Source organism: Lissotriton vulgaris, chromosome 1_1 (assembly GCF_964263255.1).
Source record: "Lissotriton vulgaris chromosome 1_1, aLisVul1.2, whole genome shotgun sequence".
Lineage (NCBI taxonomy): Eukaryota > Metazoa > Chordata > Amphibia > Caudata > Salamandridae > Lissotriton > Lissotriton vulgaris.
In genome coordinates, this window is record NC_141685.1 from 617,252,226 (window position 1) to 617,276,391 (window position 24,166).

A 24,166-nucleotide genomic window follows, 5' to 3' on the forward strand; every position below is an offset into this window, starting at 1 on the left:
TCCTCATCATCTTATTTCTCTTAGTAACTTCACTTCTTATTATCTTTACTTCTGTTTCACCTATTTCATGTATAAATTCATAACCGCATCATATCTGCTTTCACTTATTTATCAATTTACTTCTCCATGGTTTCTTCATTCTGTCCCTCCAATTCATCTTGTATGGCCCCAGCATTGGCCATCCTTTTATATTACTTTCATTGTTAGCTCTCAGACTGAGAAACTCACTTACATTGGAAATTTAATTCTTCTCTACGTTTTCCAGTTTCTTTAAAAAAGCATTTGATATTTGGCTGTTTCCCACATCCCTAAATTTCACCATACTGTGTTGCTGCTATATTTAAACTTGTATTTGCAATTGTACTTCGGTACCACATTCCTTATGACAATTTTAAAACCACAATCTCGAAATAGCCAAAACGAAAGTTAAAAGACCTATTACAATGTGCAGTCTGTCACTCTGCGTTACGCTGACATTGCAGAGTTCCAGAGTTTTTTTCCTTGCTCGCGTTCACCAACGCCAAGTTGGCGAGCATGAGCGAGGAAAATTTACTTTCCGGTGAGATTTTTCCTCGTTTGTGATCATCAGCATCAAGTTGGCAAGCACGAGCATGGAAAATAAACCTCCTGGCGAGATTTCTCAACGCGGAAGGGGGGGGGGGGGGTCAGGATTCTCATTGCGAGTGGTCGCATATGCTCGCGACTGCTCTCGTTGAGAAACTGCCCATTCGCATTGAGAAAGCTGCCTCTCAAGAACAAATCTACTCGAGCAGCAGAAAAGGAAAGCCTGCATTGTGCATGGTGCCGTTCGCGATGATCGCACAGTGCGGACAAGCATCCAGCACTGTGCAATCACTGCAAACAGCATTTTTCTATCAAACTCCGCTGCTCACGTAGAGTTTTTTTACCACTTTGCTGAGTTGCGCTACACGCAACTCTGCAAACTTCGCCTAGGGTTACACATGATAAGCCCTCAAGTATTGCTTTGCTTCAACTTCTGTTTGGTACATTTTTGGTGAATATTGTGGTTTAACTTGTAATCCAAGATCCCCTATTCAATATAGCCTATTTAAGGACATAAACCAAACGGGTACATTTTCATAATCACCAGTCAACACTTAGGAAGTTATTTAAATTCAGGTCGGCTGCCCTCCAGCCTTCCAGGTCAGCAAAGACGTCATTGTTTCCCTTTGGAGGAGCCGCTGGCGTGGCAGTTGCACAAATAGCGAGTAGTTTCTAAGCACACAACATGCAGTTGTAGTCCTGTTTGGCAAACGGATTTTTGTTTTTCAGAAACAATCTACCAGTGTGAGGTTTTGTGTCTGATGTGCTTGGTGTTTTCTCCCAGTGCATAGGGGTGGAGTCATTTCGGTTTTTTCCTGTATGGAACCACAGGAAAAATGTGATTTGCCCTGAAGTACTTTGACTGATGGCCTGAAGCCAGAAGTCAGGCTGATGGTCAAAGGTTTCCACCAACAGCAGAGGCTGTTCATTATTTGGGTTTCCTCTTCGTGTCCTTACAGAGATTTACTCAAATTAGTTGACACGGATGCTTGGAGGGAAAACAAGGGTAGTCAGGGCTCTGATATGGTCTCCAGTTATTTTTCCTAGCAATAACATCACCAAGAAGTATTTTCCCATTCCGCGGTTGTCCCACTGTTTTTGCCTGGAGAAAGAAACAGGGGTAGTCAGGACTCGGGTATGGTCTCCAGTCATTCTCCACTGAGGGCTGAGGCTAGCTGGCCTTTATAGGGAGAACCAGCACCTGCCCCATTTCTGCCTACCTAATTATGTGATAGGATTAATTCTCTGGGTAAGAAGTTCTGCCAAGCCTTGGGCAGTAATGCTCTGATTTGGAGGATACCGCTCATTACTCTTCCCTTATGTGTAGACCACTCTGTTTCCACATGACTCCTCAAAAGGGGGGGGCTGACCTTGTCTCTCCTGTCATGGGCACCTCCATCAGACCCACCAGACTTAAAGGAAACCATTCCTCAAGCAGCAGGGGCTCTCCCCGGCTCAGCAAGAGAGCCGGGAGAGCCAATACTAAAATATTCAATGCACTCTAGAATCTCACCCCTTGATGCTTTGCAGGGCCTTTTGTTGGCATTGTATTTTTGCCCAAAACTTTGCTTGGGATGGTCCTAGGAGGATGGGACCACCACCGAGTCAAGGCATCTGCTTGGTACTCCCCCTTGGTTAGGGGGGACCCCAAAATCATCACCTCTCTCACTGCCTGAAATATTTCAAAGTTCACTTTTGTGAATTGGCTATATACTTTTCAACATGTAATGGTAATGTTGTTTTACCAAGGGGATGTGGTTGCAGGAGCTAATTCTGCTACACAGCGGAGTCTGAGTTTTTACCTGAACTCCGTGTTCTCAACGGAAAGGCAGAGGGGAGTTCGCCCTCCGCTAGTGTTAATCCTCTGTTCTCCTCTGAACTGCCGTTTTCCTAAAACCGCTTTGTGTTAACACTTTTTTCTCCTCTTAACTGCCTTCTTTTTCCCTAAACCACTTTGTGTTAATCCTCTTTCCTCCTCTAAACTGCCTCTTTTCCCCAAAACACCTTGTGTTAATCTTTTTTCTCCTCTTAACTGCCTTCTTTTTCCTAAAACCGCTTTGTGTTAATCCTCTTTTCTCCTCTTAACTGCCTTCTTTTTCCCCAAACTGCTTTGTGTTAATCCTTCTTTCCACACCTAATCACTTTCTTCTGTCAACTCTTTTTTCTTTTCTCCTTGCTTAACCACCTCTTTTTTCCCCCAATAACCATTCTTACCTCCTCCATACTCCCACTTAATCTATTCTATTTTTAGGCTCCTAATTCTTGAAATATTTAGGTTTTTCCGGCTCTTAGCCAAACCCCCTCTTCCCTCATGCCCTCTCACTCCCGCTTATGGCCTCCTGCTGACCCCACCCGGTGCCCCTCTCATCACCCGGGAACCTACTTAATGAAGGCCGTAACGTGACCCCATTGAGCAGGTCCTCATTCAAGCTCTCCCAGGTGCTAGCTACACAAGCCTTTTGCTCAATACCTTCGTATTGTCCTCATTCACGCTCGACTCAACATGCTTTTAAACCTGTTTTTTCCATATAACATCGCCTCTCTCCTCTTACATCCCACTTAATCTTCTTTTCTCCTCTTGCTGCCCCTTTTTCCTCAAATCCACCTTGTGTTAATCCTCTTATCTCCTAAATGCTGCTTTTTTCCTAAACCACCTGTGTTAATTCTTTTTAATCCACCTAACCACCTTCTTCTGTCAACCCTTTTCCCCTCAATTACATACCCTTATCTCCATCCTTAACTGCCTCTTTCTTTCCCTTAGTAACATTTCTTGCCCCATTCTGTTTTCATGCTTCTAATTTTTGAAATGTTTAGATTTTTCCCGCTCTCAGCCAAACCTCCTCCTCCTTGTGCCCTCTCCCACCCGCTGACCGAACTAGCACCCCTCCCATCTCCCGGTAACCTACTTACTGGAGGCCGCAGCATAGTCGTGACACTGATGCGCCCACCAAAGGAACGCCCTTCTGTGCCTGTCTTTGCCTGGACTGCACCCAGTCCCAGGAACCCTGCCCCACCAACACCTACAGATACTACAGAGCTGAACTTCAAGCCCTCAACACCAGATCTCACAACCACAACTGCTTCTGCGCCACACCCTGATCCACAGCAAGACCCTTCTCCTGCTGCCTCTTCCACTGCACCATTGGATCCCCGTACCCCAAACCGCCCACCACCTCCACAACAGGACAGCTCTACTGCCTGCTGATCTCCTGATTGCTCTGCAAGCACGCAGTTGAGATATGGGACACCATCTCCTCCCTCACTCTGGACATCGTCTTTCTCATATAAACTAGGCTCAACCCAGCATCAGCACCAGATATTCCCACTACCACACCAGAAGGATACAAGATAATCCACTGAGACAGCACCAAAAAACAAGGAGGTGGAATAGCCATCATCCACAAAACCTCTCAACTGTACAGCCACCACAGACCATACCCACCCCATCATGAAGCACCTAAACTTCCAAATCAACACTGACAGCAAAACCACAGTTAGAGGCACCCCGTGTCCTGTGAGGCCATCTTTGACTTTATCACGCCCCTTGCCATCAACTCGAAAGACTTCTTCTTATGAGACCTAAACTTTCACCTGCACGACCCTACCGACACCAAGACATCCAACCTTATTCAGAGCATGGACATCCTTGACCTCTCGCAACTGGTCACCAACCCCACTCACATCAACAGGCAGATGCTAGACCCCATCTTCTCAAGCCAGTGAAAGAATCAGATGCAGCCACACCACCGAAATCACCTGGTCAGACCACTCGATCGTCCACTTCTATATCTCAAACACCACCAACACCACCACCAACACCTCCAGCAACCCCCACAGGAGCTGGAGCAAGGTAAAAGATGACCTCTGGACACACACCTTCAACAGCTCTCCGTCAGACCCATCCTCCAATCTTGAGGAAGCCATCACAAAGTTCAACACCTGGATCACCAAATGCACAAACAAAGTTGCATCCTTCAAGCTCCACAAACCTAAAACCACATCAGTTTGTTTAACCTGAACTCAAACCTGCAAAACACAACTGCAAATGGCTGAAAAGGATTTGGAGAACCAGCAGGGCACCCGCTGACAGAGAAAATTTAAAACTAGCTTTCACCAATTACCACAAACAACTGAAAAACACAAAGAAGAATGCCCTCACCATCCGCCTTGAAGCCAGCTTTAACTACAGTGGAGAACTCTTCTGCATCATCTAAGAATTCTCCAACCCCATAGCCACCAAGAATTCCATCCACCTCCCGAAGACCTCTGCGACTTGCTTGCAGAATTCTTCCACAGCAAAAATGCCACCATTTATGAACACTTTAACCCTCAACCACCCCTGGCTGACATCGATGGACTCCCCACTATCATCAACCACATCCTAGACACAAACACTGCCTGGGACCCTTTCTCCACACAGACCACTCTCACCATGATGAGAAGAGATTCCTGCCCCACCATATGTTTATCCTAGGGAACAATTGCAGCAAAGAACTCACCACAATCCTCAACACTTCCATCACCTCCGCCGTCTTCCCAGCGGGTTGGAAGCACACAGAGGTCAAACTGCTCCTTAAAAAATCCTCTGAAGACCCGGCAGAACTAAAAATCTACTGGACAATCTCTCTGCTCCCCATTCCAGCAAAAGCCCGTAGAAAGCAGTTAACATCCAACTCTCCAATAATCTTGAAACCAACAAACTCTTGGAGCTTTCCCAATCAGGATTCCGCTAAAATCACAGCACGGAAACTGCTCTGATCTCAGCTACCAATGACGCCAGGGTTCTCCTAGACAAGGGAGAGACCGCAGCCCTGATCGTCCTTGACCTCTCCGCAGCATTCTACACCCTGTCCCACTACACCCTCCCACAAGGTATCCACCAGATAGGAATTCAAATGAAAGCATTTAAATCAGGGGTCTCCAACCTTTTTAGTAATGAGAGCTATTTATGTTCAATGAAAACCATCTCGGGCAACTAATACTATTAGTGTTGTACACATCAGACAAGACTACGTTAGTGATTTCTCTAAGCAAGATTACCAGCCATGATCACTTCAGTACAGGATTACCAGCAGTAATGTAAACAATGCTTTGTCATTTGAAATGCCTCTCCAAGTTATAAGGGAAATACATAACACTAAAAGCAAAAAGAACAGATGATGAGCGGAATGCTGAACAATGCAAATATTCACCGCCAGAGTTTAATCCATAGTTTTTTGCTCACCCCGCCACCCCATTTCGGAACAAGCCAAACGCAAATAAGTCTTGACCCTGCTCCTCTTGGGAACAGTTCAGACTGAACTGACAAGCCAAGTCCTCTGTGGACCAGAAACTAGCATCCTGGGACAGGTTTCATGGTATCACCCCTCATCATATATAACTTCCACAGCTGCAATACCTCTGCACCAAGGTAATAATATTAGTAATAAGTGCTTCAGCGCATTTATCATTCAAATATCCACTTTAAATATATTTTGTATAATATGGGTTCTGAATATACACAAATTTTTGTCTTGAATATGAACTTTCAATTTTGGTATACATATACTAATTCAACAAAGCAAAAGCTTCTAATTTGGTAGTCTGGGCTACACACAGGAGAACTACTAACCGGTAGCTGGAGAGCTACCAGTATCTCATATCTACTCGCTGGAGAAGCCTTCCTTAAATGGAATGTTTTCTTTCTCACTGGTAGAACCCAGAGCATCCGTCTCCCACCTTTCTTCTCGGGCCCAAAGGACATAATCTGCGGCATCCCAATAGGGTCATCTCTCAGCCCCACCCTTTTCAACACATACATGGCCCTGTCAGAGCCCATGAGATGAACATTATCTCCTATACGGATGACACTCAGCTCATCCTATCCTTGTACTCATACCACACCACCACCAAATCAAACTTTCAAAGGTACATGACTAACACCGCCAGCTAAGTGCCTCAAACTCAACCCCAACAAAGTGGAGGTACTTATCTTCGGGAACAATACCTCCCCTTGGAATGACTCTTGGTGGCCAACCCAACTTGGCCTCCCACCCACACCCACAGAACGTGCATGGAACCTATGCATCAAACTCGACAGCAAGCTCACTGTGAGGAGGCAGGTAAACACCGTCTTGTCATCATGTTTCCTCATCCTGGGCGTGTTGAAGAACATATTCAAATGGCTCCCCACCAACACCAGACGCAGCGTCACCCAGGCACTCATTACCTGCCGCCTGGACTATGGCTACACTCTCTACGTAGTGATTACTGCACAACTTTTAAACAGACTCCAGGCCTGTCAGAATGCAGCAGCAAGGCTCATCCTCAACCTCCCAAGGAGAACCAACATTATCCCCCACTTTAACGCACCACACTAGCTCCCCATCAGCAAACGGTGCCAGTTCAAAATACTCACCAATGCCTACAAGGTCTTCCGCAACAACCGTCCGGCCCACTTCAACAACAGAGTCGACTTTCACCAGACCGTCAGACAGCTGCGCTCCGCACATCTCTCCCTGGCACACACACCAAACATCCACAGAAGCAGGAGCAGCGGCCTTGCTTTCTCCTAACTAGCCACAATGTCCTGGACCAACCTCCCATTCCAACTACGAACAGCTTCGACCCTGTAGAAGTTTAAGAAGGGCCTCAAGACATTGTTATTCGATGGATAGCCATCATCAGCAGCTCTCCCCAGTGTCTGGATACCCTCACGGGTGTTAAGCAGCGCTCTATGAATCCTGATTGATTTAACATCCTTTGACAGCTCTGAATTTATCCGAGTATCAGAGAGGGTGCAGGACCACAAAGTCATTTATTAACAAATTTCTTTATCGCTAGCACTTAATTCACTAGCAATTACTGGTCTCAGAGACTGTGTTCTGGCATTGATTGATAGGTAGCAAGTTTTCAAATAAGCTTGTAGCAGATGCACCAGCCAAGCCCACTTGTAGGCATATCGTCTGAATAGAAAATCTGTATGCAACTTTAAAAAAAGATTTTCTTCTATTCTTTTGAAATCCATTTTTTATGTAGTATACATTCCACTGTGTCTATCAGCATGGCTGGCACCCGTGCCCTGCAAAAAATCTTAAGAGAAGTGAGATGTCTTCTGCCGTCACATCCCAATTTTATTTTTGCTTTGGCGTGATGTACAGCTAATGGTGTGGTCTGCTTTTATTTTTGATCATTTCTAGAGGCATAAAGATGACAATGTCTTTCCCTAGTGGGTTTCTGTTTGGGACATTTGGGTGGCTCTTGGTATGATCTGTTCCTGCGAGGAGTGCTAAGCACAGCCACACAAGTGGGGTACTGTTTTTTATTGTGAGAAGTGTGGAAAAGCTGGTTGGCTGGAATTTTGTGGACTCCCACAGATTATGGAAGATTCCCGCATAGAAATCTGAAGCATTTGAGTGATTTGAGCCTACGTTTGAGGGCTGCAGGGCACTGGCAGTAAGAACATATAGTGGGAGCCAGGTATGTCATGCCAATCTGGACCACACTGGTTGTCTAGTTTTCAGAAATGTCTGGCTTTAGTAAGTTTCGCTGACTGGTGGCAAAGCCTGGGCTCAAACTCTGCAGATACACATTATGCCAAAAAGGGCTGCTTTCACACAACAATTGTAATATCTCCACATTGCCTTGTGGTGCCTTTCTTCTTGTGGGTGTTAGGCCCAGCCACATAGGTAATCGCCAAGCCGGGGCCTAAAATCTACAGTTACCCACATTGCCAAATATTTTATGTCTTCACATTGCAGTTTGGGGCCTTTCCTGTCGTGGGCCATAGGCCTGACCACACACGCAGGGTGCCATTTTTATCAGAAGTATGGGAACACAGACTAGTAAACCATTTGTTATTATTATAAAGTGGATTTCTCTCTATTATTGGTTTCCAAATATGAGGATGTATGTAATAAAGAACACATTTTTCAAAATATCCTCTGAATCACACAATCCAACGTGTAACGCCAAATTTACAGGTGTACAAATAATCACTATTCCTACAATCAGTATACTGTGGACGTTTCCATCATTGTCAGGGAACAAGCAGAGTTGTAAATGTTAACTTCTACAGAGGGTTTAATGTGCTTTTTGTGGTATAACGAGACCACAAAGAGCCATTTAGGTTCCCTCCTTTCTCTGAAAGCTTGTCAGTCCATAACCATTGTAAATCTTAGGTTTTTGCATATTGGAGTCCATGAGGATGGAAAGATCATGTGACCGTTTGTCGCTGCTAAATTAGCCCATATACACAGGGATACTACATATTAGGCAAGCAGATCAATTCGCAGTTGCACAGGATTTCTCATAGATCTCAGCCTACGATGAGGTGATCCACAAAGCACCCCTCTGTCTCTGTGTCTTGCTTCCCTCACTCCAGCAGGTAGTGCAGTTGAGCTGCTTAAAGGTTATAAATTAAGTTTGAGAGCATTAGTCCACCCCAGGTGGCTGTTTGATATAAGAAACTACTGGCTACTTTTGTATTTTTCTCCCTCCCCATATATGGTCATTAACAGCTCATTAGAATGGCTTAATTATTTGTGATAGTAGTGGCAGTGAATTTTTTGGGAAGAGGTTAAGTATCTTGGACAGCACAGCTATGTTTACTATTGCCACTCTGCTTATTCAGGAGAAATTGCTTTTGTGCCATTTTGGGTGGTCTAATTTTAAATCTCTTGATGAAAAAAGCATGAAAAATATAATGTGACCATATGTGTAGTTGATACAGGGATTTGGATCCCTAGGCATTTTATTAAGATGGACACCCAGGGCAAGAGTTTTCATAGAGTCTCTTTTTAGTGGTGTTTTAAGAACAAGTGCTTCAGATTTGATTATATTAATTTTTAAGTTAAACATTTTATGGAAGCGATCAAGTTTGTTCAGCAGGCTTACCAAAGGCCGCATTTGGTTGCACAGTGAGACTAAGATGATGCCCGCAAACATGGTTAATTGAAGTCATCTCTCCAAATCCATACCCCCGTCCACTATCACCTTTCTTCTGAACACTATTAGCGAAGGGCTCCAGAGTGAGCACAAGTGCTAGCCTTGATAAAAGGTAGTCCTGACACGTGCCTCTGCTAAACTTGACATGCTGGAACAGTGTGCTGCTTACTTTGATACATGACTTCCAGTGTTGGCAGCAAGCTAATAATAATTTAATGAAACGAGAACGAGATGCAACTCCCAGTGAGTGTATCAGATGTTGCATATGTGGACAATTCACTCTGTCAAATGTCTTTTCTGCATCCATTGACGGTGGTAATACTTTCCTACATGTGCAATGCATATTTTCCACTAAATGGTACATATTTTTAGTATTGTTGCTGCATTAGCAGGTCAAGACAAAACCAGATTGAGCTGGCTCAACCAGCTCTAGAACTAATTGTCCTAGATACATGGTTAGTACCTCTGTAAATAATGTATCATTAAGATTCAAGAGGGAAATGGTTCTGTAAGAATTGAATATGGTGTGGCCTATGTCCAGATTTGGTAATGACTGAAATGAGTGCACCTTTCATGGAATCTTCCAGTTTTCCTGTCTCACTGAAGTCCTTGAATAACCCAAAGCAGTAATGTTCTTTTATAGGTTCTGTAAAACAAGGCATTATACCCATTAGGTTCTGACAATTTTTCCACTGTGAGCTTCTATATACCCATGATCATCTCCATAGCGGTGAAGGGTGCCTCTAATGACAACCCCTGAGTTCCTGTAATCTTTCTTTTCAGGAATTTGTAGGTATAGTATTGTACCCCTATGTGATTTCCTGGTTCTTCACCTGGGTGGAAGTTCCAGAAGATCACTTCTGTGTCCCTGTTTGCAGTCAACACTTTGCAGTTTTCATCTCTCCCTGGCACACACACCAAACATCCACAGAAGCAGGAGCAGCGGCCTTGCTTTCTCCTAACTAGCCACAATGTCCTGGACCAACCTTTATAGGTGATGCACCTTTATATTATGTTTAAAATTTTGTCGGTTGAGATTCTACGTGTGCCTTTTAACCTGTCTGTTTTTTCTTGCCCTGTAATTGTACTTATAGGATGTGACCCAGAAGAGCAACAGGCACTCCTTAGTCAGTCTTGCATAAAAAAATGTGCCTGCTGCTTCTGTTTCTTTTTTGGAACCTGGGCTATGTTAACTTTCAAGGTTTGCCCAGTCTAAGGTGTATATTGCTTCGCAATGGCTACAGGAAATAGCGCTTTATCTCAGGTTGTTAGTTTGCCCATTGTGACTTCAGTTATATGTGGCACTCCTCCACAGGTGATTGAGGTGAATTAAGTGAGTATATGTCCCATGAATTGCAGAACAGAATGGATGATTTAGTTCACTGTTGTGCCATGCCCTCTATATGTCTGAAACGCACGCTTACTCTGCCCTTGGTTATGATTCGGTAAATACACAGAAACTAAAACTATAGTTAAAGTGCCTAACTCTATTTTTGTAGAACATCTGCCTGATTCATTGATGGCAGGTAGATGTGGAACCCTCTAGAGCGCAAGATTCCACCACCCAATTTTTTGTGTGGTCCTGATGCTAGGTATTGCACCGTACATCAACTTTGACGCAGCTTTGACCTATCTCGCTTGAGAAGTTGAGTCTCTTGGAGGAGGTACACATTCCCCTTAAATGCCTGAAGCAAGTTGGAGCTAATCTCTTCATTGCTGCATTAATGGTGAGGTTAATTGGCTGTAACATGTTTTTGAAATTTCCTTTGTTTCCAGTTGACTGTTCCACAATTTGTGCTAGCGTTACCTTTTCTCAGTGTGTGCCTGCTCCCATTAGCCTCCTCTGGAGCATGTGTCATCCCCTTTCCCCAGTCCTCATTTCCTCAACTCATAAGCCCCATCTCCGCTAGCCACCATGGAATCCAACCTCAAGTATCTTTGAATCGTTTCACAACCTGTCCTGGAGCAGACAGGTACATGATTGTCCCAGCTTTGTGGTCACTCCCACTCTATCCTGCCTCCCTGGCTATCACATGACCTCTTTAAAGTGAAGAAAAATATACAAGCATGTCTCATCCTCATGCTTTTTATCCCGTTACATGTTGTCTGTTAGCAGTCTGCAGATTCTTTTAACCTAGAGGTGTGCTTCTGCCTTGGCTCTGTCTTTTTCTTTTGTGGATGGCTGTCTTACTCTCTGATGATGATTAGCAGTTTTCCAAAACAGGTCTCAGTTCTCCTACCATGTTGCCATCCAGTGCTGAATGGTTATTCTAAACTGCCTTCACATGAATATGTGATATGAATAGCAGCTTAATTGGATGACCCATTGTTGAAAATTGGGTTACGGGTCGTGGAGGTTGAAAGTCTGCTCAAGAAGCAACTACAATCCCTGTTAGACCATCGAACAAAGAACCTTAAATCCTGGTTGTGTTGCTTTGCGAGATCCCACATTGAGGATACATCGTGCACCGGTATTTCCGAGGAAATTAACGGGTCTGCAATGTGAGGTTCTGCATCATCCTCGAGGGTTTCGTTGATTGAGACTTGCGATGCAAAATTCTCTGTTGAAGATGTGCCACACAGGGGCGGTTTCGATGAAGCTGTTGATGGGGTTTGTGATGCAAGGCCCGCATCATTGCATCATTGCTGAGGCTGCCGTTCGATGCAAAGTCCTGCGTCTGGGATGCATTGCCCAGCAGCATTTCTGATACATGGCTGTGAAGAAATGCATCATGCTGCATCAGTTCTGCCCAAAAGCCCACAGCTGGGCTGGCAGAGCACCTTCAGGATCACTTCCAAGGCTCCCAGACTGAGGTGGCACCACTTGGGTGTGAAAGTCTCATAACAGGCAGAGTCCAGGTGCTGGAGCAAAGTGCCTGCAGCCTTTTCCGTCCCTAACGCTCTGATCAGGAGGCCAGCCCTACTAGCCCTTGGAGTCACTCTGGTGGTCCTGGGTTGAACATGCTGGTTCAGTCGTATCACTCAGGCAGCAAGGCAGCAGCATGGCAGCAGGGCAGCAAAGTAGCAGTTCTTGTAGCAGAGGAGCAGCACAGCAGTCCTAGTGTACTGCAGAGTTGGGTCTGAGGCCCCAACATTTATACTTGGTACCAGCTTCGAATTAGGAGAAGGTTCTGGTGGTTTCCACCCCCAGAGGTGTTTAGAATTTCCTGTCTACCTGCCCTGGCCCCAGATTGTCTGGGGGCACAAAAGACTAGTGTGAAACCTTTTGGGAGTGTGCTGAGGGAAGGTCTTTGTGACATGCACGTGTGGTAAATGACCGCTCTGCACCCCTATCAAGCTATCAAGTCAGAGATGGCCCATCCTGCCAGTAGCTATTCCCCCTTTGTCCATTGTTGGCCCGTACAGAATAGAGATGGGGCCATGGAGCGGAGGAGGGGAGAAAAAATAAAGAAAAATCAAATTCACTTACCTCAGCACACCATCATTCCCTCGTTGTCGCTCTCCATCCTCTCCTTCCTCTTCCTGGCTTCGGTGCAGACAGAAAGCAGGAAGTACCCAGACTCCCCTAAGCCAATCACAGCGCTGCAATGCAGCATTGTGATTGATCTGAGCGCTGTGGTTCGGCGCTCAGACGGGCACAGGGAGCCTGTGCATGTTCCCCACCAAGCTTTGCATTGCAGCCTGGTAGGGAACATGCAAAGTGTACATGACTGTTTGCCTAGGCCAAGACGGCCTGCCAAACCATCATGCTAACTTTATAGTGAAGCAACCACACCTTCTCCCTGACGTCATGGTCGCTCCACCCTAACCTGGCTAATACTAAAAAAAAATTATTATTAAGTCTGTTATTATCATTCTATTTTTCCTTTTACATTGCTTCGAGAGCAGTGGAGCGATGCTCCTTCGCCTTAGCGGAGGACCCGCTACTTCCATTCTCTCGCTGTCTGGGGACAATACACAAAAGACCGCCTGCCAGCTACACCTAGTCATATGACCTAGGATACATGCTACTGGCACACAATGGTTGGGATAGGAAAATGCCAACTTTCTAAAAGAAGTATTTTCAGACTTGTGAGAAGGTTTTAAAGTCTTTAGACGCCAAACTTGAAATTTCTCCTTGCTCCCAATTGAAAGATAGTGCTTATTAAATGTAATAGGATAACCTAATATTATCTTATTGGAGATGTAGGCCTTGTAGTAATGAAAAACAAAATTTAAGAGTTTTTCAATACCGGGACATGTAAAAGTTAAAAGTACATGCCCCACTCTTTAAATACAATGCACCCTGCAGTATTGGTTGTTTAGGGCTTGCCCAAGAGATGATTATATGTATTAAAAAGGAAGGTTTTGGCCTGGCAAAAGGTTTCTTTTACCAGGTTGAAATGGTGATTTAAAACTTCAAATTCAGACTGCAATAGCAGGCCTAAGACATGCTTGGCAGGCTACTTAAGTGGGTGGCACAATAAGTGCTACAGGCCCACTAGTTGCATTTAATGTACAGGCCCTTGGTACAGATAGTTCTGCTTTACTAGAAAGTTATTTAAAAAACTTAAATGTGCCAATTGGGTGTAAGCCAATGTTACCATGTTTAAGAAAGTGAGCACATGCACTGGGGATGTGCACAGAGTCTAAGGCCAATAAAAGCAAGATCAGCAAACATGGAGGAGAAATGCAAAAAGTTTGTGGGATGTCCACCCTAAGGCTGAAAGGTCTAATACCCCCACTGATATGCCAAGTCATGTACGCGTATAGCTAGTCTCTTTTTTGTTTGAAGCCTCTCAATGTTTTAAGAGTTGTAGATCATAGTAGGTACGATTGGATTCTGTTGCAGTGAAAGGTGATTGAATCATTGTGTCTGGCAATGGTCATGAGTTCCTCCATTTTCTCAAAGAAGTGCACCATTGTTAATATATCTAGATGGACTTCCTTCCATGATCCTATTTCGGTTGTACTCTGTGTGCTGATTGGTGGGCCCTCAAGCCTACATCTCAGCAAGTGGCAGACTGGGTACGTAGGACTGAGTGTCTGATCATTCTGTGCCCTTATGAATACCCCTATTACATATGTTGTTATGCTGGCTTTTATACTGCATGACCACCTTCTTCAGCTGGAGTTCTTCATACCGTTCCTCCACATAGATAACCCTATTGCCTAGTTGTTTTTCTGTCCACTCATCTTCAGCCTTTCTAGTTTGTCTTGAAATATATATACACAAGTAGCAAAGAGTAGAAAATATATACAAGAGAGAGAGTGGTTAGGAACACCTCACTGATTGTATTTATATCATCCTTGCCAACTCGACCTGGGGAAAGTACGTCAAGAACCCAGGTAGGAGTTTCAGTCAGGACTCAAGTTCTGTCACCATTCCACAGCAATACATCTATTCTGTGGTGAACTTCCCACCTGGCCCCTGCAGGTTCCCAGCTTAATTATCATTATTAAACGTAGGACAAAGCTTCTAGAAAACCTCACCCCTTTCTCATTAGAAAAAAGCAAGCTGGCTGTACCAGTATGCACCAAGGCCAGGACGGAGGCTATTTTTACTTTGAGGCAGAGTTGCACATTCCACAGACACTTCCACAACATATTCCAGTTCACTTTGGTCGGTGAGGTGCGAAAAACAAGTGAGGTGCAGAAAGACCTTGAATATGAATCGCAAGCACTGCTGTACACGCAGAAGTAAGGCAAAGTGAGAAAGCAAGATAACATGAGGCCATGTCAAAGCCAATAGTCAAAGCCAGAAAACCAGATGACATGAGGCCATGTCAAAGCCAATAGCCAAAGTCAGAAAACCAGATGACATGAGGCCATGTCAAAGCCAATAGTAAGCACTCATTATTAACAATCAAGGCAAAATCAGGTCAAAGCCAATAGTAAGCACTTATAATTAACAAGCAAGGCAAAATCAGGTCAAAGCCAATAGAAAGCACTTATAATATAAATGTACTGTTCTACTCTGTGACAGCTCTCTAAAAGACAACAAGATTCCAAGGCAGAAGAGAAGCAGGCATATGCAGAACTGTCCTACATTAAGGCTAGGGTAAAACAACACACTAAAGTCAGTTAAAATGGTGGTAGTTGAAGGTCATCATAGGGTGCCCAACCACAGGAGTGGCTCTTTCACTACACCTACTAAGCCCTCCATAATGTAGAACCAGCCTACCTCAACGACAAACTCCACCCAGACATCTGTGCTCCACTACTTTCTGCCTGGCAAGAGTCCCCTGCATCCACAGATGCAAGACAGGAGGTTGCGTTTTCCTTTTCATCTCAGCCAAAAACTGGAACAAATTCCCTTTACACATCAGAACCACCTCTCCACTCCTCGATTTCCGCAAGGAGCTGAAGAACTTGATGTTTAACTAGGACCACTTCCAGGCCTACACTCCTGTTCTGGCTCCTGGATACTCTCATAGGTGATAAACTGCATCATACAAATCAACATAACATAACACTGTACTGTAAGACACATGCCCCCTTATGCCCCTCCCACACAAATTCACCAAGGAAAGGCAAAACAAAGCACTACCATATCAGTTTATCAAATGCCAGTATTGATGGACAGCAGTCTTCACAACAGAATTTCCTTCATTATGATCTACCACTGCTGTTGGAATTCTTCTTTTAAAATTGTTTTTCTACCTAATAGAATTGTTTTGTGGTTGACAAACTGGATGTTTGAGTGGAACTTCTCATACATTTTCTTTTATTTAAGCAATCAGGGATTAACATATTTGTCTGGTAAATAGGGGTCAGGTATATCTGACGATTTCCTTAGTCAAACTAACTTTTGGGGATGTCCAAATTGCTGTCCTTAAAAACTGTTTTTGGAAGACTATGCCCACAGTCAAATGTGTTCTCAATGTAACCTGTGATATCCCGGTATCCCTCCTTTTCTTTTCATTGCCTCTTACTAGCAGCTGTGGCAACAGTTTAGAATGGTCTGAACACTTTTGGGGTTCTGAGAACTAGCAGAGGGCCACAACCAGGGCCTTTTACTACTGCTGTTCTTTGCCCAAATCTACAATACCACACTTGACCTTCAGGATAGTGAGGTGTAAATTTTCCCTTGACCACTTGACCTTTAGGATAGTGAGGTTAGTAGCCCAAGGGAAGTAGTATGGGAGCAAAGACTCAGCACTCAACAGCCACTGAATAGAGCAAGATACAGAGCATAAAATACAGTGATTTCCTTTATGAAAAAGAGGACTACTTTATTATCCTCTATGCAGTACTACACTAGATTAAATAACACGGCATAATTATCTAATGAGGTTCTATAGGGAAAATGAACTAATGTATTTAGAAATGCAAATTCACAAGTATTGGCTTACAGTGTATATTATTTGTAGTCAGAATCTAGGGCACCCAATTGAAGTTCAATTAGCAGTTAGGCCCTGGTCTCAGTTATATATCCTTGTGTCAGCTTAGGCCCAATTCAGTTTAGGTTTACCTGCTCTTGTGTACTGAAAACGGGTGGCCAATGTCTCTCTTCTGATGGTGCCAGAGAAGCTAACGTTGCTTTGACTGGCCTGCCAGTGCAACAGCAAGCTTCAGAGGTACAAGGAGGCCTAATGCAATCTCCCAGGCCCACACTGCCAAGAGTCCACCCTTGAGTTCTTGGCGAGGATGTCAGTTCTGGGTTGTCAGAGCAGGCAGTGTCAGTACCCGTTGCCAGTCCTCAGGTACAGCGGGCTGTGTTCAAATTTGTCTTTGTCTGTGCAGCAATGCAAGCCGGTCTGTGATGGTACAGAGGTAGCCCACTTCAGCCTTCAGGGCAGGGAGTGCAAAATTCAACCTGTCTTGGGTTCACATAGACAATGGTACATTCTTGTATCTCATTGGTGCAGAATACTACATGTTAATGCAGGGATACAGAGAGACTCATTCCAGCACTCAAATCAAGTCCTGTCATACCCCCCTTGTTTCTCCACACTCTTGGGCAGTTCTGTCCTGGGAATCTCATATGGGCTGCTCCTCTGTGTAGTCTTCTTCCAGCAGAGGTGCCTTCCCCTTCCATGTTTAGGCAGGCCAGGTAGACTTTTGTTAGAACTGGGGTTTTCAGGTTGTCAGAGTATGAAGCCTGTACAAGCAAGAACCCCCACTCTAGTCAGGGTAAGCTAGATACATACTAAAAGATTATCTGTGCTCACTAACTGGTAATTTGGCACAGAGCAGTATTTATTTATTTATATATTTGCATAGCACACTACTACCCGAACAGTCAGGCATATCTAAAGAGGCAATGTGTAAAGTATTTATGCAACATACACACACAGTAACACAATGAAAACACCACAAAAATAAATACTCAACGCAGGGTTAGAAAAATAGATTACATTTTATGAGTAAAACTTGATAAAAGGAAAAAAATCCAATAAGTAGAACTGGAGATATGAATTTTTTAAAAATAAATCAAAAGTTGTGCTTAGAAGCAGAAAGCGGTTAGGGGTTACTTGAGGTTGCGCTGCACTGGGGCAAATCCAAAGTTCAGGCCAATAGCAATAGAGAACAGGACTCACACAGGTCCCGCTGAAAAGTACCTAGGACAGAGCAAGCATCGATGTCGAAGACTCAGTGCGTTGGTTCTGATCTCAACAGGTGATGAAGGCTTCGTCGACAAACCCCTTTACAATGCAGGCAGTGCGTTGTTGTCGAGCTGTGTTGTCTGTCGTCGTCGAGCAGCACAGTCCAACAAAGTGATGTCATCGATCGGGTCCTAAATCAGCATCGATGGGCAATGCAGCAGTTCTGATCGGCTTAAAGTCATCACTGTGTCAATTTTGATGGTTCTGTTCAGCAGAAGTCACCTTTCAAGGGCCCAGGACTGGATCGGCACCACTTGGCAGGGCAGGACTCACAGATGGCAGAGGCTAGGTGCTGTTGCAGGGTTGAAGGAAGTCTTTGATGGCCCTAAAACCTTTGCCAGCAAGCCCTTGAAGTCAGTCTGGATTCAAGTGAGATGGGCCCAGTCCTTGTCCTAAGCAGGGCATAGATCAGCAGGCAGCTGGGCAGCACAGCAAAGAAGAAAAGCAGTTCTTCATGAACAGCAGTCAAGCAGATTAGCATTCCATGTAGCACATCAGTCTTTAGTCCTGGCAGAGCTCTTCACAGGTCCAACAGTGTAGGGTCAGTTCCCCGGTTGTGCCTTTGAAGTGGGGGTGACTTCAAAGAAGCACCTTTAAAATGCACACTGGTCCTTTATTCCCAGCCCTGGCTCAAGACTATTGATAGGGGGTAATCATCTCTTTGTGTGGGAAACATGACACTGCATGTTCAGGTGTAAGTGACAGCCCCTCTCTCTCTTCCTACCCTAAAATGGCATTTCTAAAACAGTAATGTTAAATCCAACTTTACCAGTAAAGAGGATTTATCATTACTATTTCAGAGATATGAACCATGGTGCAGCTACTCCTTTCTAATCAGGAATTACAGCTTAAAAGTGTATAAAGGAATTCTCAAAGCTAGCCTATGAGAGGAGTAGGCCTTGCAGTAGTGAAAAAACAAATGTTTCTGTTTTCCACTACCAGGACATGAAAAACTCAATAGTACATGTCCTACCTTTTACGTACACAGCACCCTACCTTTAGGGCTACCTAGGGCCTACCTTAGTGGTGACTTATGTGTAATAAAAAGGAAGTTTAAGACTTAGCAAGACGTTTTAAATGCTAAGTCGAAGTGGCAGTAAACTACACACACAGGCCTTGCAATGGCAGGCCTGAGACAGTATGAAAGGCTACTTGTGTGGGTGGCAAAATCAGTGCTGCAAGCTCCCTTGTAGCATTTAGGTTACAGACCATGGGTATATGGTATACCACTTTACAAGGAACTTAAAAGTAAGGTAGATATGTCAATGAGATATACACCAATGTCAGCAGGTGTAGGGGAGAAACATATGCACTTTAGTGCTGGTTAGCAGTAGTAAAGTACTCCGAGTCCTAGGGACATCAATAGAAGTTACAGCAAAAAGAGGAGGTCTGCAGGCAAAATGTTTGGGAGAAGACAACCATAAGGATGACAGGTCTGACAGGCATATACCACGGTAGACCTCCAGATCTCCTCCAACGGAGGATGCAGACTTCCACTTCCAGAAGATGTCCCCTCACCTCTGTGGCACTGGCTGTCAGTGACACCAGCCCTGGAACACAAGAATTCCCTGAAACACGTCAGAATTCCACCTCTACAGTTAAGGAGAATTCCTGGAACACCGTCAGAAGGCCTCAGTCCCTCTTTTATGCCAGTTTTTAAATAGGGAACCTGTATGAGGCTGTTCTCTCAGACTGCCTATTCTTACTTTTCAGATCAACCACAGCCTTTGTTACAAAATGATAATTCTTCAACAGGGTTGGAGTCTCTAACCAGAGCACCCAAAACAAGCACCATCAGGAGTGAAGACCATGCACCTGACAGTGGTTCCGCAATCTGGGAATAGTACAAATAAGAGAGGTCCTGAAAGAATGGATCTCTCCACACCACAGAAGAGTTGTCCCCACCTCCCAATTCAACACAATCTTGAGCACTCAATCTAATCTAATGGGAGTGGGCAGAACATAGTAATCAGACAGACTACTTCAGAAAAGACACTGTGCCTTTTTAAAAGACAGCCGTTTCCATCCTCTCAGTCCTAAATATCTAGAAAATCTAAAAAGTCTCAGGAATGCTAGAAATACACCATACCTTACTAGTCTAAGAGGCTGTGGCCCAACATCCGTCTTGTGCCATTATTTACTATAATGGATGACCATTGGTCTCATACCACTCACTCATCTGCCATACAGCTCCATGTTACCAGTCACCTTATCTTCTCTTCACTCACATATCACATACATGGGATGTTGGCATGAAGACCACGTTATAACACTTCAGAACATTACAGAGCAAGGCCAGTAGGCTATATGCTTACTACCAGGAGCAGGGAAAATGCCCTGCATGACACTATTGATTCAAAAAAGGTATGCTGCCACTATTGCAAAGTGCATAAAAACTGTTACATGGATAAGATCCCATGTAGTAAGGCGGGTGTGTTGTGTGTGCTCCTCTGTTCCACAAAGCCCTCCTTTGTGTCTCAATACCTTTATACCTGTCAGGTGCGCCGGGCTGTGGTATATACTGGCAAACAACACAGGGTACATTCTTGCCTATACAAATATCCTCACATATCATTGCTATAATAAGCTACTGAGGCTACCTTTCTTTCAAAGGCCATGATTGCAGCTAAAGTGGCTACTTCTCCATAAAAATTTTAAAACATCAGTTTCAAAGTTGTTTGTAGTATGCAAGTAGCAATTTTGTTGATGTGATGCATTTAAGCTAGAGGATCAATAAATCTTCCACTTACAAATTCAGAAAATGTATAAGGGTATTTAGCATGAAAGAGAAGGATTCTTATCTTAAATTAATCATGTGTAGCTCACGATCATGAACGTGTGTGTCTGTTGACTATTCCCAGGTTAAAGACTCTGGATGGTATAACCCACCAATACAAATAAAAGTACTCTGTCTTGACAGCATAAATATGTCTCTGCCAATTACTATTTTACATTGAAGGCACTGATATAAATGTTATATACGCAGGAGGCCAGCCCATCCTGGTCTGGCCCCTTCATATCATCAAAATCTTGTTTTATGTTTTGCAAGTTCATTGAACCTTTACCTCGTGGTAAAGTGTTACTTTCAATCTCAGGCTGCTTACTTATTATGCACCGCAACATCTCTCAGTTTATAGAATGAAAACCTTATATGATGATTAGAAATGGCCTGTTCAAATGTTTAGTGGATGGAGTGCAATATGTCATGATGGCAGAGGACATTACCTGCTCTCTCTCTGATTCCACTCCATCATCTACCTTTTCTTTTTCTCTCATTCACACATCTCTCTTTCTCTCTCCCTTTCGATCTCTTTCTCACTGCTACTCCCTAGCTCCCTCTCCCCATCATTCTATCCCTCGCTCCCTTTCACTGCTGATGCCTTCATTGTGCCAGCTAGAGAAAGTGACAAAAGCATCAGCGACTGCGTACCTTTAAAAACATGACTCCCATGGCCCAACTGCTCTCAAACCCCTGGGAAATGCCCAAAAAGATAAATTACCAGGCTGACCCTGACGCCTAGGCAAACGACACTGAGCCTGTCTCTTCAGTTTGGTTTCTAAAGAATAATAGTAAGTTACCAAAAACTCAATTTAATCATGGAACGAAACGGAGTGGTACCGTATTACATTGGATTTCCCCTATCCAAATTTGGAAAACAGGGATTTCACAGCCAAACATTACCACAGTAATTTGCAGTTGTACTGCTACATGTATCACCAGTAAAATTAGAACACAATCTTCTATTAAACTTTAAAAGTCGCCCTCTTGACAACAAAAGGGCAGCTAATAACACTAAAATTATTACTCATTACTTGAGTACATATTCTCCAAGAAGATTGTTGGTACGTGTTAGGCCTGGCATCATTTGGCATGTTTCCCCTGTCTTTTTGCTTTCTGACCTCCCGGTTTTGAGACTGTTTTTGCTGGTTTAGTGTCTCAGCGCACTTTCTCACTGCTGTTCAGTGTTAAAATGCAAGTGCTTCTGTTGTAAATTGTTATTATGGATTGATGATTCCATGATTGGCATATTTGATTTACTGGTAAGCCCCTAGTAAAGTGCACTGAGTGTGCAAGGGTATGTAAATCAAATGCTATCTGTGGGCCTTCAGCACTGCTTGTGTCACCCACATGAGTAGCCCGTGAAATGGTATCTCAGACCTGCCACTACAGGATCTGCCCTCAGTTTCTAACTGCCATGTCGACCTGGCAAGTGCACCCACTTGCCAGGCCCTAATCTACCCTTATTTTTCATATATATCACCCCTAAGGTAGGCTCAAGGTACCCCTGTGAGCAGGGTGCTGTGTATGTTAAAGGTAGGAAATGTACTGATGTGTGTGGCATGGCCTGCTAGTGAATTACAGTGCATTTCATTTTTCACTATGGAAAGGCGATCTGTCCTATAGGGTAGAAAGGGAATTTCACTTATAACATTATATTATTACACATATTATAAGCATAACTTCCCATTGGGACAAGATAGGGAAATGGAGTTTAGTATACTTGGACTCAGAATGTAAAAATGCATCTTTTAGTAAAGATGATTTTTATGTTCTGTGTTTGAAACTAACACCTTTTAGAAAGTAGGTATTTTCTTGCTTAGCGATCCTGTGTGCCTCTGCTGGGTTTGTGGATTAACTATCTGGCTTTGGAGTGGCAGGGGCTGGGGATGTGCATTCTCTCAGAAAGCCACTGTACGGGGGGTTGATGTGTGTCCTGCCTTTCCTGAATGAGTCAGGCTGGTCTGAATAGACCTGGGATACATTCATAGTAGTGGGAGGAGTTTTTACTAGCACCTGGATAGGCCTGGTCTGCATTCAGACTAATGGGAGGAGTTTTCAGTGGCACCTGAATAGGCATGGTCTGCATTTAGAGTGGGGGAGAAGATTTCCTGAATAGACCCTGTCTACCTTGGACATTGCTGTCTCCACCTCCTGCTGGTAAGTTGGGCCAGAGAGGACCAAACTGGTTTGGACTAAGCACAGACACTCACTGCCTGAGAGAACAAAGGAATTTTGAGTATAAATATTGGTGCCTAGACCCCAGAACTTTAAAACTCGCTGGAATCAAGGAACCTGCCAAGAATAAGATCCGGAAGAGCTGCCAGGAGTACTGCCCCTTTGCTGTGTGGTTACTTTGTTGGGTTGGCCTACAGTTGCTGTTCCTGCATTGGGCAGTGAAGGGACTGGACTGAACTGTCTTTGCTTGTGTTGAGTATCTCCAAGGGCTTGAAGAAGAGCTTGCCTCTAGTTCTGAAGTCTCAGGGACTGCAAAGTCTTCAACAACCTATGGATACTGCTTCTAGAACTGTTGTTTCAGTTGCCACAGAGAAGGGAAAAACAACCCACTCTGACGCTGGCTCTGTGTCCTGACGACACTGCAGAGAGCACCGTCCGCATCTCACACCACAACCCTGGTCTCACCGACGACCGCCGCCACCAAGCAGCTGCTTGCACCGTGACCTGTGGGCACCGCACTCTGCACCACCTCACTTCATTTTTGCCATCCTGGTCTCACCAACGCCATCACTGCACGCTGACCGTGACTTCCATGTCTGCATCTTGGATTAGAGCATCGCTCGTAAGTCTCACGACGCGCCGCCAAATCCCACACTGCAGTCCGGACTGACCGATGTCAGCTTCCCAAAAAATGCTCTGTCACCTGCACTGTGATCTGTCAGCACCCCAACGAGCATTGCCTTCACTCCGCACCGCAGCCCTGGTGTCACCGATACCACTGGACGACTGTTACTGAGCTGCTGCCTGTACCACGACTTGAGGGCACTGCACGCCTCACCTATACGTTTCACATGGCAACCACGATGATTGGCACAATCGGCCCGCACCAACGTGTCAGCCGCAACACAAAAGGAACTGTTTACGAGTCTGTGGATGCCCCTGAACGACACAGTCAGACGTAACTTGTGGATTCTGTTATTTACAATATCTCAGTAGCCCCAAACAGAGCCACTGACTTGGAAGAACTGTGTTTTCAAGTTATTTTTGCAAACCTGAAGTATTCTTGCAAAGTGCAAGAATACTTCAGGTTTGCAAGATTGTTTTGATCTTGTTTTGGATATATAAAAATATTAGAAATATTTTAACTGGTGTGGTGTCCTTTTGTATTGTT

General features: G+C 44.3%; 1 protein-coding gene across 3 annotated transcripts in view; it reads left to right on the forward strand.

The window, feature by feature from the left end:
* DNAJB4 (DnaJ heat shock protein family (Hsp40) member B4) overlaps positions 1 to 24,166 on the forward strand; it is a 261,275-nt gene that overhangs the window by 76,935 nt on the left and 160,174 nt on the right. The gene's annotated exons all lie outside the window — the stretch shown is intronic.